Source organism: Cryptomeria japonica, chromosome 3 (genome assembly GCF_030272615.1).
Source record: "Cryptomeria japonica chromosome 3, Sugi_1.0, whole genome shotgun sequence".
NCBI lineage: Eukaryota > Viridiplantae > Streptophyta > Pinopsida > Cupressales > Cupressaceae > Cryptomeria > Cryptomeria japonica.
In genome coordinates this window covers 716,829,151-716,843,205 of record NC_081407.1, presented here as the reverse complement: position 1 = coordinate 716,843,205, position 14,055 = coordinate 716,829,151, and the positions used below count along the sequence as shown (strand labels likewise).

The window sequence follows — 14,055 nt, the reverse complement described above, 5'->3', positions numbered from 1 at the left end:
GTAAACCAAAGGACGAAAAACGCAACTGTTTAGGGCTAATTTTGACAACTTCCTATTTTTGTGCAATTTTTCTTTTTTGCGTTTTGCTTTATCATTTTTGGCACTTTGAGACCAATCCAGAATGCAGCTTTTTCGCTTGCTTTATGCTTTTCTCATTTTTCATCTTTTTTGAAAGTTGACCTAGGATTGGATCATTCAAGTCATGGCAACAGGGTTCCTGTCTTCAAATGGGTATGAAAAGCATGGGAAAATCTCCAAGCAAGGTGTTGATCCAGAAAATTCCAGATGAACATGACGATGAGCAATAAAATCCACTAACTGTTTACGGCAAAGAGAAAAATTTTAAATGGAGAAGGCAATGTCTTGTGCAATGCTGAAGTCTGCCCATACCTAAAATGAAATGCCTTGTGTGTTGAGACATGGACCAGCTAGGACTCGAACCTAGGACCCTCCATACGCTACTGGAGTGCTCTACCACTAAGCTACTGGCCCCTCTTGGACCAATCCATCGTCGGTCTGGGTGTGGCTTATTTCCAACACCAACACCCCCCCTTAAGCCACACCTCTCGTGTGCTTGGGGCTCCTAGCCTGGACCTGGCTCTGATACCATGTTGAGACATGGACCAGCTAGGACTCGAACCTAGGACCTTCCATACACTACTAGAGTGCTCTGCCACTGAGCTACTGGCCCCTCTTGGACCAATCCATCATCGGTCCAAGTGTGGCTTATTTCCAACACCAACATTGTGCCATGGCAAACTTCACCCAAGGAAAAGTTGAGAATGGCTTGCCAATACACAAATTCCGCCTTGACACTTAGCCAAAATGGCTTGCCAGTACATGAAGTCCGCCATGTAGCCCCTGGGAAAAAAACTTGGCGAAAACTCGACAAAAACTCGGAAAAACTCGGCAACTTAAAAACACGCTTAAATTTAATAAAAAATGCATTTTTTTTGCAAAATTTAAAGAGAAGATGCATCCAATGAGTCAATAAATGACAACACAAAAGAAACAAGTTGATTCTAGATATATTTAAATGCGAAGTGTCTACAAAATCGCATCCTCATGAGGAATGTTGATGGCTGGAAGCCTGAAAGCAATATAGTAAATAGTTTTTGTAAAACCAAAAGTAAATACATCATTACAAATTACAATTACAACTTCCTCTTCCCAGCTCTAGCAAAAAATTTGGGAGAGGTAGATCTAGAGGGTCCAGTCCTAGAAGTCTACAGTGGGCCTGTGAGTGTCTGTGCCTCCTCACTTGGTATGGCTATCTCATCCTCCATCATGGCTGAAGCTATGTCTCCACCTTCTTGTGGCACTGGCAATGACTCCTCATCCTAATCCTCTTCCTCCTAAATGTCATCCAGCGTGAAACCAAATCCACCCCCCTCCTCCTCCATAGCCTGCCTCTCCAAATCAATGATCTCACCCTCGGAAAACAATGTATATCATCCAAGCCAATTGGACCACCTTCTACTTCCTCTACCTTCGTTACGCGCAATCGAAAGTTATATTGCACAAAGACAAGGTCATTGAGGCGTTTTTGTGCTAACTTGCTCCTCTTCTTCGTGTGGATTGCTTCAAACAAGCTCCAATTGCGCTCAAAATTGGATGAATTGCAAGGCTGACATAAGACTGTGAGGGCAAATTTTTTGAGATTGGGGGTGTTTCCAACCCAATTTTGCCACCAAGCAGCTGCAAAATTAAAAAAATTGAATAGTTAGAAAGCAAAGAGAAAAGAGAAAACACAAAATGAATCTCCTTTTTGTCGTTTTGAGTTATCAGGCACAAGCGGACGAGTTTTTGACTTGGACTCGCCGAGTTTTTGGTGAAAACTGGGTGAGTTTTTGGCCAAAACTCAGCGAATTATCCGGCAAGTAAAAGTCTTTATTACTCGTCGGATACAAAATCTCGGCGAGTTTTTGCAACTCGCCGAGTTTTCGGCGAGTAGTTCAACTATGGTCTCAACTACACATCGGTTCCACCCAAGGTCAAGAGAAAAATGTCTCAACTACACATGAGTTCCGCCCAAAGCACCAAGAAAATGTCCTAGCACATGCCCAAGTCCGCCTAGGAAAAGCAAGGCATGGCATGGTAATACATGAAGTTCGCCCACCCCTTAGCCAAAATGGCTTGATAATGCATCATCTCCGCCCAAATTTATGAGGATGTCTTGGGCATAGTGAAGTCTGCCCGCCCCAAGCCAAAATGGCTTGACAATGCATCAATTCGGCCCAAGTCTATGAGGATGTGTCTTAGAAACACATTAAGTCCGCCAACACAAAGCAAGACACCACTTAGCAACACATGAAGTCTGCCAAGACATGAACAAAAACATCTTAACTATTTGCCAAGTCCACCCTAGTTGGATAGATAAAAGTTTGGTCAAGTGTGAAAGAGAATCCAAGAAAGATTCCTTGCCAACACATCCGCCTACATGGACAAGATAAAGATAAAATTGGCTCGACCACTTGAACAAGAAATCACAGTGATCAAATAATGCAAGTTCTTTGTAAAATGGTTGATTAACCAACGAATTAACCAATGTGAATTATGATATTGAACAATAGATGCATCTAAATTTGAACATAACATGTCAAAACAATCAGATCTGAGCATACAATTAAAAATTATGCAACCAACAAATCAAGTTTAGAAAAATAAATAAGGGTTTTTATGAATTTAACCTCTAAATTTGTGTAATTCAAGTGCATATATTCATATGAGTGTACATATGAATGTTTACGTGCATACAAATCAGATCTAAAAATAAAAATCAGGAAGTAATGCATGCGCTAGTGTTGTCACACATCGCTCCACTGTAAATGGGGAGCCCCTCTTTTTGCCAATAGTTTTAGCTGCCTCTAGTAGTCTAGCAGCAATCAGGTCTCGTGAGAGGCTAAATTAGAGCTCACTCAGCTTTAGTGCTTAAGTGTTAGATGAGAGTCATGATCTTCATGAGAGATGATTCACAATGCAACCCATAGGACAAGTAATGAGATTAGTTTTTTGAATGATGAACAACTCTCAAGCAACTCGAGCGCTCCAAGGATTGGATGAGGAAAGAAGAATAGATCAGACCTAAGTGGATGAAGAATGGATTTCAAAAATTGCAAGTGTTGATGAAAATGATTTTTTCCTTGAAGTCAGGAAATCCATGACCTAACTGCTCAAATTCCTTGACTCCAACAAATCCACGACTTGGAAGTCTTTAGGGCTAGGTCAAGTAGCAGGTACACTATCAATTTTACCCATCAAGCTAGGTGAGAGCTGAAATGAACGAATCTATTCATAACTTCATGATCAAATGCGAGGATTTACCTCCTACTTGAGCACTCATAGCCCACTTCCCTCCAATCAATCTTGCAACAACTTCCTTTACTTGGCGAAATCAATGAACTACACAAGAAGTGATCTTGAGGGAAGTGGGCTATGAGTGCTCAAATTCCTTGACCCCAAGAAATCCACAACTTGGAGGTCATGAGGGCTCTGATGAATGGAAATTGAAATGATTAAACTCGTCCTTAAACCTTTTCCAAACAAAGCGCTTATGATAATGAGGATAGGAAAGAGCTCATGTGATCAATATACTTCATAAATTAAGGGGATAAAATCGGGCGATTTATCTACAAGTGCTCAAATTCCTTGACCCCAATGAATCCACAACTTGGACTTAAGAGTGAGGTGAAGTGAAAGTTGCACTATCAAGATTTCGAATTTGCAGACAAAGTGCTTTTAATGAGGAAGGCAAGAAGAGTTGAAGCGATCAGCAAAATCCATCAGTTAGAGAGGAAGATGAACGATTTATCAATGAGTGCTCAAATTCGTTGACCCCAATGAATCCACGACATGGAAGTATTAAAGGATATGAGAGATGTAAACTTGCCTTAATTAAATTCATCCTATGATCTTTAAAATTTACAAACGAAATGCTTTTAATGGTAAAAACAAGTGGGAGCTAATGTAATTAACCTTATTCATGACTTGAAGGAGGTAAGTGTTCATATTCCTTCAAGGAATCCATAACTTTCTTGTGAAAAGCAAAATTTTATTCGAGCCCTCGTGGAATCCACAACTCTCATAAGCTATTTGAGGCATGCGCTAGACAAGGAAAGGTGTTAGTTCAAAATTCCAAGCAAGGTCAGCCTTATCCATAAGGTAAATCGCCACTTTCAAAACAAGAAATAGAATAAGCAAGCTCGGCTTTCCTTGGAAATTGAAACATTGTAAAATAAGTAATATGAGAAATCGGCCTCCTAGGGAAGTGTGAAAGCCAAGGGTCGTGACTCAAATCTCTTATATAAGGTGGGAGAAATTCATTTGAACATCATCTCAAAGCAAATTCAATCCCAAGCAAACCCCTCAAGTGAATTTTCTTCATCAGCATTCCATTCATTAGAATGGCAAATTTTGCTAAGCATTTAAAGACAAATTCCAAGCAAGCATTCAACACCAGAGCGAGTAGCATTAAGGAGCAAATTTCTGAGTATTTGCAGACCTAGAAACATCATTCATTAGGCTAGAAATTCACCTACAGGTCTGAGCGGTAATATTCCAGGCCCTCATAGTGCGAATTTGGGACATAATTATCAATCAAGGCTCAGAAAAGTCCTGATATACTGCAATTTGTAGAGCTATTTCATTGATTTAGGGACCTGATTTAGGTCAACTTCTAGAAGTGCAGGTTTGAGATCAGACTTATGCAAGGTCTTAAACATTAAAATTGCCCTAGGATAAAATTCATTTCTAGGCTTTCAATTGTCAAATTCTGCTTCTATTATTGCTGAAATCACATTAACATGATCAATATCAAGCAAAATATGAGTCTAATAAAGGATTACGGTATGAATTTGAAGCTGAAATCAAAGTAATTTATCAGATTTTATGCTAATTATCAGATTTCCAGAATCACACTGCTCTCTTGCTACTAAGTTTCAATGTTTTTCCCCTTATATCCTCTCAATATCGTAACTTAAGCAACTCTTGCAGTAAATAGATGGCAGGCCCAAAGACCGGAGGAGTGTCAAAACAAACGTAAATCAAGGAAAATTCAAAAGGTATGCTCCCGGAATCAAAGATTGTCTCATATTGGGCAAATGTTGGAGACATCAATCTTGGCAAGTTCAATATGGAGAAGTTATGAGGACCTTGCTAAGGGAATAATCCCTCCAGTGTGTCAAAGAAGATGATCAAGAATGGCATAATGCAAGCGTCTAGCTTCACTTTGGGTATTCAATCCAATGAGTTAATAGTTGAGTGTGCGAGACATTACGACACAGAGTCAAGACAAATAGTGGCTCCCGGTGGCAAGGTATTAGCATATCTATTAGAGATAGCCATCCCTGAATTATTTGATATACCTGATCACAACAAGATGGTCTACAAAAACAAAGAAGGTGCACAAATGATATATGATGAAGGCCCCGAGAAATGCTTGGAAATCATCAACAAGTTTTGGATATCCAAGCCTAGACCTCATCACTCCAAGATGCCTAAGAGACTCCACCAATCAGACTTCAAGGTAGAATATGGAGATTTGATAACATTGCTAAATCATATCATGGGGTGTCCTCAGTCATCATATGTTGAGACTTTCGATGTTCTACCAAATACAAGCAATGACGGCCAATGATAAGATGATCAATTAGGCAAGAATCATAAGTAACAATATTGATCAACGATTGAAATGATTAGAGTGTTCCTTGCGATTCTACATGAGCTCATATGTTGTCTACTCATTAGCAAGAGCCTATAGACACAAGGGATTGGCATACCGAGGTCCAATTGGAAGCAACAAAGGAGAAATAAGAGCATGTAAAAACTACCCCAAGCTACACTTCCACAACACGACGCACTTCAAGAGAGTCAATTATGCCTTTTCAATGCATATGGTAAGGACCTTGCAAGGCGGTATTCATCAAAGATTGTCTCAGCCAGCGAAAGATCTAGTGAAGAAGTATGGAGCATGGTTCATCCAATACCCCAAATTCACATCCATAAGAGTTCAAGGGTGTTCATCGTCACCCTACAAGCTTCCAAGGTACCCGATCGACGAAATGGTGTTGTTGGAGCTCTTGAGGCAATTGGTTTCATATGACAAAATCCAAAAGAATAAACACGAGGCTGGAATATATTTCCAATCACTATTGGACAATCAATGGAGATGTCCCTATCAATACAAGCCACTGAAAAATCAGAAGAAGAGCTGAAGTTTTATCCTCTTGCTATCTATCCGCCACAAACAAACTTTGATCTGTTAATGCATGATAGCTTCGGTAAGATAAATGATTGAATAAGAGATAAATGAAGTCTCTCATTCAATCATTTATCCTATCGATAATTATGATGAAAAACTTCAAGCTATTAATCCTTCATTTGATAACCATTCTTCATTTGTATATGATCAATCTACTTAGTTCGATTAAATGCTTAACTATCGATAATCATCCTATAGCATAGAATCCCGATTTAATATCGGTTACATTATTTGTGTTCACCGATTATTAAATCGGGCTAACCAATGCAATCCGATTTATATCGGTTAACATATTTAATAGTAAACAAATGATTATCGGATCAACCAAACACCAATTAGTATCGGGTGTCAATATAAGCTTGCACCGATTGATATCGGGTTATGTATGCACTGATTAGTATCGGGTGGCAAGGTAAATACGCACCGATTGGTATTGGGCTGTGAAGTTAAGCATACACCGATTGGTATCGGTTGTTAAGATAAACATACACCGATTGGTATCGGTTGTTAAACATACACCGTTTGTTATTACTGCGATTCGCAAAGGGGCACGATCAAGCAATGTCTTGATCGGTCATGTCTAAAAGACATGACCGGTCAAGGCATTGCTTGATCGTACCCAGCTTGCATATATATATCAAATGGCATTTGTGAGAAAGGACATCGAAATCAATAAATGCTCCTCTCACCTGCCATACAAAAGAAGATAGTCAGATTTATCATATAAATGGATAATACATAGGTCAAGAAAATATACACTAGAATATAACTTGCATATAGAATTGAGAATTGAACATCATTTACATGATCCATATGATAACATAAGGAGGATCAATGGAAGCAGCCACAGACATAAGCCACCTCTTGAGGACTACTGGATGAATGCTAAGGATGACTTTTGAGGTTAGGAAAAAGATATTTTCCTGATTGCCCATTGATGTCATAAGCACTTGTAGGTAGTTTTCCATTCCAAATCAAATGCAAGATGATGGAAGGCGCCTCCAACATGCCTTTGAATAGGCGAAGAAAAAAGAGATACATGTTAATTGAAATGAAATAGAAATCACCGAATTGGAAGATGTGATGAAACCTATCCTAACATACACACAGAGGTGGGCCAATATAGAAGTTAGGAAGCTCAAAGAACAAAATGTACAATCATCCGATGAAGAGATAGAGAGCATGATCTTTGGGGAAGGAGCAGTTCAAACATCTCATCCTAAGGAGTTTAAAAGGAAAGACAATCACAAGGAAGGATCAAAGCAAAAGAGACAAAAGACTAGTGCAGATCAGCCTTCCACTAGGACTTCATCTCTTCAAGAGAATACTATGAACCGGGTATCTATCACAGAGAATCAATCATTAAGGAAAAGTGAAGCCAAGGTGTGAATGAATCCTTAGAGTCCACCATACATAATAATAGAAGCGGAAGAGCAGCCCAACAAACAAGATTGCCACTAAGAGTTAACCCCGTTCTGCCAAGGACCCAAAGAATTAGAAGAGAGAGAGGAGCAATCAAGTATGCCTACATGGCTGCGAGATAGAATGACTAAAGAGGTAATAGTAGTGGAAGAGTATACAACAGATGACTTAGAGAGTTTATTGGAGAGAATTGGCAAAAAAACTGAGAAAAAGAAAGCTACTAAATTCTCTAAGATCACAAGAGAGTACAGGGACACGCACATTGCAAATAGCTACTCCATGGGTGGATAAAGAAAAAGATAAGATCATTCTTGATGAATATGGTGTTGAAACTATTGATTCAGGGCATACTACATTTGGACAAGAGATTGAAGAGTTGGATGATTTTGTAAAGGCAATCCAAAATAGGTTGAAGATTGTACAAGAAGATAAGAGGCGGTAACAAAAAAGAATTAGATGTCCTAAGGGGTTATGTTCAGCAACTCATGAAGCAAGTGCGACAGGCCGGTGCTTCATTCATCCCTCTAGTAGTGCTTCCATCAAAATCAGTCCAAGATTTGGAAGGAATGAGGACAACAACCAAGGTTCTAAAGAGATGGATAATAATGCTTTTGCTAAGGCAAACGAAATTGTTGGCAAACTGGTGTACATTTTTTAGAGAATCACTTCTATCTAAGACAGGATCCAAGTTCTACTTAAATAATATAAGGAATTCAGCAATGTCAAGGAGCTAACCATTCCATGGCTACAGGTACTAATGGACATCCCTAAACTAACCTTAGTGGATGGTGGAGTGATGGAGTGATGGAGGTTCGCCAAGCATGTGATTTTTATATATGGTAAAGCAAACTCAAGATGACAAAGGATGTGTTTGAGGAAATCGATAGACTTGTGCATGAGTTGAGGAAATGATAAATGTTATACATGATAGAGTCCTCATCACAACTGAAGTAATAGTTGGAGGAGTGAAAGAAGATGAAGATGTGACTATTAGGAGGCTGATGGAAAGGGTGAGATGTGTCTTCTTCAAGCCTACAAAAGCAATTTCGGAAGAGCATCTAGATGACATTCAGCCAGTCATGGCACTTGTGAGCAACGTTCAAGACTTAGGACGTGATTCATAAAAAGTATTTGCTTCATCTTAGCCGACTTAGCATTCATGGAGAACAAATTGGAGATCATACCAATTGTACCAATGGAAGAACTCGACATCATTATGTACCAATTCATCAAATTTGCTAGTAGAGAAATAGATAAGGGGAACAAACTTCTAGATGATTGTTTGTTATGATCCTAGGTGGCATCGAATTTTCTTGTTAGTGGATCCATCATCGTGGTTTGTGCCAAGAAAGTTGTTCTTTTCTTATTGCCTCATATTTAATAAAGAAGCTAATTAGGTATTTGAATGTAATAAACCCTAAACAGGGTCTAGGTGGCTCAATCTTGGCCATTGATTTTAGATCAATCTTGGCACTTCATTTGTATTTCGAGCTCTACATAAGCTGGCTCATTTTATTTGAACCTCATAAGAGACTTCGGAGAATTGTCGCTATAATGTTGCCTAAATTGATAAAGACTTTGAACCTTGGTGAATTTATATGCTATCTTGGAGTATTTGCATGGTTTTCTATCTTCTCAAGTCAATTTAAATTTGCTTAAGTTATTTAGTTTAATGGAAGTTATTGTGGATGAGTCATTGTGAAACTCTAAGTTCATACCATTTACAATTTGTTGATTATAAGTTGTAGTGCATGGTTGGCCTGAACTATTAAAATAAGCTTAACGTCGATTGATATGCATACCTTTGATGTTGATCATGATTGTTAGTAGTGATTTGATATCATTTGGTTTCCTTAAAAGATCACACCAGCTTTGCCTAGGTGTTCATTGCATGGCGAAACAAAGCATGGTTGAGTTTCACTAAGTCGTTCATTATCCCTTGCATAATAGAATCAGATTAGGATCTCTCAAAACCCTATTCCTTTTTCACTTTTTTTATATAAGTCAGCAATAGTGGTGTTATCAATAAAGCCTGCACCCTCTGCTAAAGCTGTGAACTTCAGCTGCCTATTGAAACAAGGGAGCACTTTGAGGTTGTGGGTAACCTAAAGACTGAAGTGGACCTCCAGAGTAAGCTGGTCCTTTTCAAATTCTTCACCTAAACTAACAATTTCTTCAGGGAAAAGAGTGAGGAGGAGAACATATGAAACTAAAATCTAAACCTAAGGTGATGACACCAGATGATATGTTGAAACTCAACTAAGCAAAAGATACATAGTATAATAGTGATAATGAAGCTCTTTTACACTAACCAACAACCCAATAATCTTTGCATCAATACTTCATAAAAAGGCTGGATAATCACAATCCTAAGAGGGAAAACCCCTTCTTTCACAACCTAAGACTGATAATTATTGAAAAACACAGCTTATGACCTACAAGAGTATATGTATTTCTGTATAAGGCATCAACAGAAAGTGCAATTTTAAGGGGGGCAAAAGCCAACCACAAAGAACTGCCTAACACTAAAGACACAATAACAGAAAAAATGAGAAGTAGAGAGGTATGTCAAGCTATTATCCCTGCCAAAAAAGGTATCACCAAGCTTTATTATTCCTGAAAATGTGTTGCAAAGACATTCCTTCTTGCAGAGAGAACTCAAAAATTACAGTCTGCTAAAAAGATGAATGAAGAAGACCCTTACAATGAAGAAGGAAGGTAGTATATATGCTTTTAAAAAAGCAGATAATGAATAATAAATTCCACCTCCTCTTGGGCGAGCAGAACCAAAAAATCCACTTTTCAGGCCCTCAAACAGGTCTGAAAGGGAACACACTTGAACCAAAGTCAAGCCAACCCAAGTTGCTACCATTAAAGCTCTTAAATGCATCATAAATGGCCCCAAAATATCTCCTGACAGGCCTGCAAGCCTTCATTAATGCCAAAAAATGTCTCTTTGACTTCACAATAAATGAAAATAAATATCTGTTAAAGTGATTTAAAAAATCATTACTTAATTTGAACATTTGTTTAATTTTAATTTTATATTTAAAGTCAATTTATTAATATGAGAATAATAAGGTTATTTATTAAAGTGATTAAATTCACCTTAACAAGTAATTTATCATTTCTTATTTATTAAAATTTTATAAATGTGATAAGAAAACACATTTAATAAAGTGATGAAATTGAATCACTTTAGTAAATAACCTTTTTCTTACTCTATTTATAAAATTTTTGACTTTAAATATATAAAGAAAATTAAAGAAAAGCATTAAATAATAAATTTTAAATCATTTTAATAAATATTTGCTTCATTTAAACTTAAAACCTATGCCTAGACTATTCATAAAAAAGAAAATTTATTAAGTGACTTATAAATTTTATTTGGGAATTTATTAAGTCATTTCTTGACTTCCTAAGGCATTTACGGGGCATAAATTTGAGGAGAACAAAATAAACATCAAAGGCAAAAAGATGCCTTAGCAAATTCGATGCATAAAGGCAATGAAACCCTAAAGCGTTTCATTTCTTCTCCTTGACATTCGATATTTTTCACTTTGCACTCTACTAGAAGAGGTGCCGCCACGAGCTAGGGTTTGGGAAGAGTCGAAGGTGCCATTTGCTCCCTGAGATTTTCGCTTTCTCTTTGGCTGCCATGAAAAGATTTCGCAGGGTGTCTTGGAAGGCTCTCTTCGGCAGACAACCGCCACTATTTAGCCACCATGAGGATTTGGAGATGATTTGATTTGCATCATAAACTTGGTTCACTGTGGCCTCCTACAGCAGGCCGAACTTGTCATTTTTTTTGTGTATTTACACTGCTGGGCGTGATTTTTGGAAGCTGGGCGCCATGTTTGATTCGCTGCAAGTCCCTTGCTGGGCGTGATTCTTTGCTGTTGGACGCCACCAAGGGCTCTCTCTGGCTCGAGGGTTTATGGAAGGCATTTGTTGTCATGAGACTGCCATTACTTGCTGCCACAGGTTTCTCCTTACTTTTTCTCTTTCTCCGGTTGAAGAAACCACTACAGCTCTGCACTTCAGACATAATTCACATTATTAACTTGCATTCAGCTTGCTTAAGAAGAAAACGGCCTCACTTTTTCTCTCTTTTCTGAAAATCGTTTTCTGAAAAAAAGATCTTCTTTGTATACTCTGTGCCATTTGCATTTACTGTCTTCCTTGGCTCAAAAAACATTCTATGGTGCTTGCAACACGTGATTTGTTCACTGCATTATGTACTCTGATTGCACCACTATTTGCCAAATCATTTATGATTTTGAAGGCTTCTAAAACTCACCATTCGAATAGTGTGATTAGGCATCATGATCTTCAGGTCTGCATATGACTGTTTTTAAGATCTCCATCTTCCTTAATGCTGCTCACACCATCTTTGAAACTGTTGTAGAATGCTAACAAAAGATTGCTTTTCTGGTCGCAACAGCGTGTTATTGTGTTTTATGACCGCATATATTGAATTCTCTGCTCACAAAAAGATAGTAAAATATGCATCATGTATTCTCTTTGTTTTCTCAGCATGTTGTGCATCGAATAATCCACTTTTGAACTTTATTAGATTTTTGAGAAATAATCAGCAGCGTGAGTATCCTCTGCAGATTTATTTCCCATGCATGGTCATTGTCATTGTCATTGGCTGCTACTTCATGATTATGAGGTTCTTTTCAACCTTATCGCCTTATTACAGGCTATGGCATTCACTGATCACGAATGCCTTTCTCTATATTTGTGTTGGGATCATTTGTCGTTCATAGAGTGCTTTAACAGCTTTTTCTGATTTTATTTGACTGAGACTAGCCTGGTTATGATTCCGACAATAATGACTATCATTGAGCTCATGAAAATGTTTCTTATGCTTTGGATTCACTGTACTCGTCCTAGGACTGCTATGTACCTTGCCCATTCTGTAATAGCATGCTGGGCTCAACCCTTGTGGGAGCCCATTTCACCCCACATGCCGAAAATGAAACTGATCAGATTTGTAGCTGTACATGAAACAAACATATCAGATAAAAATATGCCTATGTATGATGATTTTCTTGATTTCTTGGACACCTAAAATATGCATCTCCTTTCAGTGCACATCAAGACTGACTTATACATGTATAAGTGAATGCTCATGTATAGTGTATGACCTTTCCTTGCTTAGAACATAGTTCTAACCTATTGCCTATTGAATCATGCAGGAAAAAGGAGCGCTAAGGACCTGGGAAGCAAGGAGGAGCAGGACGACACCAGCAGATTTATGGATCAGCCAACAAGCGCCAGTCATTCAGGCAATGACTGGTCACCCTCTAGACATGCATTTTTAGCATTTACTTATTCATGTATAATTTAGCTTTCATGTGCATCATGCATATTGAATGAACATGGTCAGTCTCACGGCTTATTGTGTGAGACATGCATTCTATCATTTTAATAAAGATTACATTTCTTCAGAAAGGCTTGCCTAATCTTTCTATGCTTCGTACATTTATATCAATGAAATGCTTTTACTTTGCAATCTTTGCTTTTTGCATTCATTTGAGGTTATTTCATTTGTAATGAAATGCAACATAGAGAGGCCATTAAATACCACTTGCTCAAAAACTTAGTGGCTCTACCTGATTAAGCCTGTAGGTGAAATTATGGTAACAAGTAGCAAGTGAAGAACTTCATTGAAAATCTTTCAAAAGCATAATCAGACCCATATGGCATTTCCTTGATTTTGAGTGATCATCTCCTAAAAACAATTACGTAGGTACCTGTTGACGTGTATTTTGTACACAATCATACACAGAATAAAATACCCAAAGGCATCTTATCCTCTCTTGAATAAAGTCGCTAACTGCTGAAGATTTCGCAAGAAGGATCAGTTAGGATGACTCCAATGTTCTTTTTAGTAGGGTCTCTACGTGTGGATAAGCACCAGTGGTCGTTGTGATTGCTGTGTCATCAAGGGGCCTTACGTTGCCGAAGATTTTGCTAAACTAAACAAGCTTTTCAAAAAAAAATCAAAAGGATAGGGTTTGCAAGAGGTCTAATCTAGTCTAACCCTAAGAATGACTTGATGTGGACTAGACTTGGTGAGATTCTACCAACTTCAATATTGCCATAAATTAACAACTCAATTGAAATTGATGCGATCTTCTAAGGTAACAAATAATTTTTCAATACATCAAAGACCAAGGACACTACCACGAAGGTACATATCCAAGATACAATAACGATTGAAGATTTAAGCGATTCAAATATCTCCAGTCGACCACGCAAGGCGTTCCTACAATCAGCAAGAAGCTAGTGGTTTGGAAAACGAATCCTACCAAAGATCAAGTCCAACACTTTGTCCTTCGAATTAACACACTACTTCGATTGAG

At 38.1% G+C, this 14,055-nt stretch overlaps 1 non-coding gene across 1 annotated transcript; it reads right to left on the bottom strand.

Annotated features, from left to right (window-relative positions):
• Window positions 1-420: 420 nt before the first annotated feature.
• On the bottom strand, window positions 421-492 carry TRNAA-AGC (transfer RNA alanine (anticodon AGC)). The gene has a single exon. It is a non-coding gene; the product is annotated as a tRNA-Ala (tRNA).
• Window positions 493-14,055: the final 13,563 nt, after the last annotated feature.